Below are 3410 nucleotides of genomic sequence, written 5' to 3' on the forward strand. Positions count from 1 at the left end.
GAAGTTCTTGCCTTTCCAGTGTGTTTCAGCCCTATAGGTGATTGACATTTCCATGCTCCATTCAGCAGTGGACATTCACTTAGGATTTTAGCAATCTCCAATACTCAGCTTCCATTTCTGTCTTCCACAGTCAACCTTAACATTAGTTATTTTCAAAAGTGCAACTTTGGGTTTCCAGATCATAAATGTAGAACCCACCACACTTAGAACATGCGGTTGTTTCAAAGGTGACCTCCTTGGGCTTTCTTTTGGCCCTGAGTATGTCCAGGAGCTCAGGACAAAAGTTTTCTAATCTGTGTGAAAGTATTACACCCTTTTCATAGCACTCCAGAGGGGCAGGGTATTTCTCACTTTTCAGCTGGCTCAGCTGGGCTGTGTGCTGTAGAAGTTCTTTCAGGAAAAGCAGAGAAAAGTCATTATTACAGAAACTGACATCACTGAGGTGGAAACATTCGCTTATGGCAGGTAGCAGGGTATTGAACTGAGAGTCCTGTATACCACATGCCTCTAATTCAAGGTATTCCAGGCTATGTCCAACTCTCTCAAGGAAAAACCTGAGAGGCTCAAGGTGTAAATAACATAAATTAATATAAGCAAGGCTTAGCAATTTGAGCTCAAAAATATTTAGGCAATAGGGCAGGAAATCCAAGTCTGATTGTGAGAGGTTACAGTCAGTGATACTAAGTGAATCCAAGGGTTTCTTTAGGCACCTGAGGAGAGAACACATTATTGTTTCTGTCAAATGGTGTTAAAGAGTGTTCATAGACTTAGCAGCTAAGCAGGTGACATTTCTCCCAAACTCATTCTGAATGCATATTGAGAACAACCCTCAGGACATGGCTTTTTGTTTTCTGCTCACAAAGCTCACAACATTCTAGTCCGGGTCTTTAAGATATCACCATAATCATGACTCAGCGCCTGACAGAAAACCACAGCAATGGATATATCAAGGCAACATGGAATATGTAAGAATGACTAACTACCCTAAACAAAATTCAACAACTTCCTAGTACTGTTTTTAAGAGTTCTACAAGGTTTTGTTCCTCCAAGTTTCATGATCCTGTCTTCACCTTGAAACCCATTGTCCCATATTTCTCATCTTCTTAATCTGTTTCTGAACTCAAAAGTTTTTACAGATAGGCAATAAGAGGTTGCTTGTGCCTGGTCATACAGATCTTAGCACAGGGTGCATTGCCTCGAGATGCTATGTCTCTAATAGTGATAGCTTTATGTTTGCCAGACCATAAAAGCTTCCATAGCTTGCAAAACGAAACGAAACAAAACAAAACAAAAAACAAAACCACATCAAAACTAAGGCAAAAGAAAAGAGATGTGTTTTCTCTAGTCTGCTACTCGACCCTTCCTTACCTGAGGAATCCTTTCAGGTTGCCGTATATAAAGGAGACATTATTTACAGAGATACTCTCCAAGCACTGGAATGTGGGAAGTTGAGAAATTTCGGAATCACTTAGGATATATGTGATGTGACTTAGTGTGAGATTGAGAAGATTGTTCATCTGTCTCAGGTAGGGATTAAGAAAAGCCAAATCTTCTATACGAAGATGAAGTAGCTGTAGATCTTGTATACAGCCTGAATGTAAAAAGTTGAAGAATTCTATGATTGTGGCTTTGGTTGAGCCCTGAATCTTTAGCTTTCTACAGCACAGATGAATGGAATCTTTTCTCTGCTGGGCCCACTGCAACAAGTAGTATGTGGCAGATTCATCAAGTCTGCCCTCTATGAGTTCAAGTTGTGTTGTCACCTTCAATTCTTTCTTTACCCCACAGCCAGGAGTATTCTGCACTGGGTGCTTCTGTGTCATGAATCTTGGTAAGCCTTCATAGGATCGAGTGCATATGCCAAAAATATCATGATATCCATTCCTCCAAATGATCTCTCTGAGCTTGCACCTACTGTGGAAGAAATGAGTATAACTCTCAAAAGGTAAACAAAGACACATTTTATAGTCTGATTCTACTCTACATATTACATTTAAGCTGTTTGGTTCAAAACTTTGTTTTCCTGTATCTAGACTCAAGCTCTGAGACTCATGCTCAGTGAATCAATAGCATTCTTTGCAAGACAGGCATCTTTAGCCCATTCTTCCCTTCATGCAAAGTTGCTAAATCCCACTGTCATTTCACTTGTACCTTGAGGGATACAAGAAAACATCCACCCCTTTTGGGTGTGTCTATTCTTTTCTGTCTTCTACATTATTTATTATTTGTCCAGAGAGTTGAGACTAAATCCAATCCTCTACACCTTTCTCAGCCTCTATATTCAGAAGAGAACAGTCCAGACTGTGGGTAAAAGAAACAATTGATGATCAGAAGCCTCTGATTCACAGTTGACCAAATATTGTGTCCCTAGTTTCTCCTTCTCAGCACTCAAAGAACCTTCCTCCAACCCCAGAAAATCTTGCCTACCTGGAGCAAAACTTTTGTGCAATCAGTATATCTAGTCCCTCAAGCACAGCCTTCAAAGTCTCCAAGTTGAGGTTTTTTATCATCCTTCCTACAGAAAGGTATGGGTAGGGCCACACAGGTATCATGGCTGTCAAGACCTTTGTATGTCCATTAGTGAAGGCCTCCTCAAACATCACTGGGAACAGAATATTGGGCAGGTCCTTGAGAGCAGAAATGGCCAAGGCCTCCTCCCCTCAGTAGCCTCTGTCTTGCCAACTTTTCAAGGGTGAGTGGAGAGTAGACTTTCATTGTGTCTTCCTCTGAAGAGTCAACCTAGAGAAGGCGGGAAAATATACCATGAATGACAAGAAACTTAGGAAGCCCTTCTGCTCACACAAGTAAATGTAAGGGCTAGATTACTAATAATGAGGATAGAGAACTCAATCTGTCAATTTGAGCACCCTCAGTTTTTTTCTTTGTTCTTTGAGATACTATCTTTACAAAACTACCTATATCTTTGGCTATCCTGAAACTTGCTTTATAGATCTCAGTAGCCTGGACTCATAGAGAATTGCCTGCAAGTGCCTCCTAAGTGTTGAGATTACATATGTGTTCCATCACTGCTCAGCCTGGGCCACTACAGCAGGTCTAATCTAGAACTGCTTGGTTTCGCCTGTGCTGGTTTTAAAGCCATAATTCTCACTAGTGGTATGATTTTTCTCCAAAGTATCCAAGTTCCCAAAGGAGCATTCAATTGCAGCCACAGATGGAGTGAATCCATCCCACTGGGAAGGGATCATGATGAACTCTGAAGCCTCAGCCACTTGTTGGATGATGATCGTGCTTAGCTTTCCAGGCCCTCAAAGAAAGTGAGGAAAATAAGCTTCCATATTTTTTACAGTCTTTATTTATCCAGCTACACTGCATGGAATAAGTCACTTCATCTTTGAAATTCCTATCATTAGTTATTGACATCAATCTTTGATTGTGACCCTGACAGGACT

General features: G+C 40.8%; 1 pseudogene; it reads right to left on the reverse strand.

Moving 5' to 3' along the window:
* Positions 1 to 221: 221 nt before the first annotated feature.
* Positions 222 to 2715, reverse strand: LOC114635555 (annotated as a pseudogene).
* Between the last annotated feature and the right edge of the window lie 695 nt (positions 2716 to 3410).

Source organism: Grammomys surdaster, unplaced genomic scaffold, assembly GCF_004785775.1.
Source record: "Grammomys surdaster isolate TR1022 unplaced genomic scaffold, NIH_TR_1.0 111890, whole genome shotgun sequence".
In the NCBI taxonomy this organism is placed as follows: Eukaryota; Metazoa; Chordata; class Mammalia; order Rodentia; family Muridae; genus Grammomys; species Grammomys surdaster.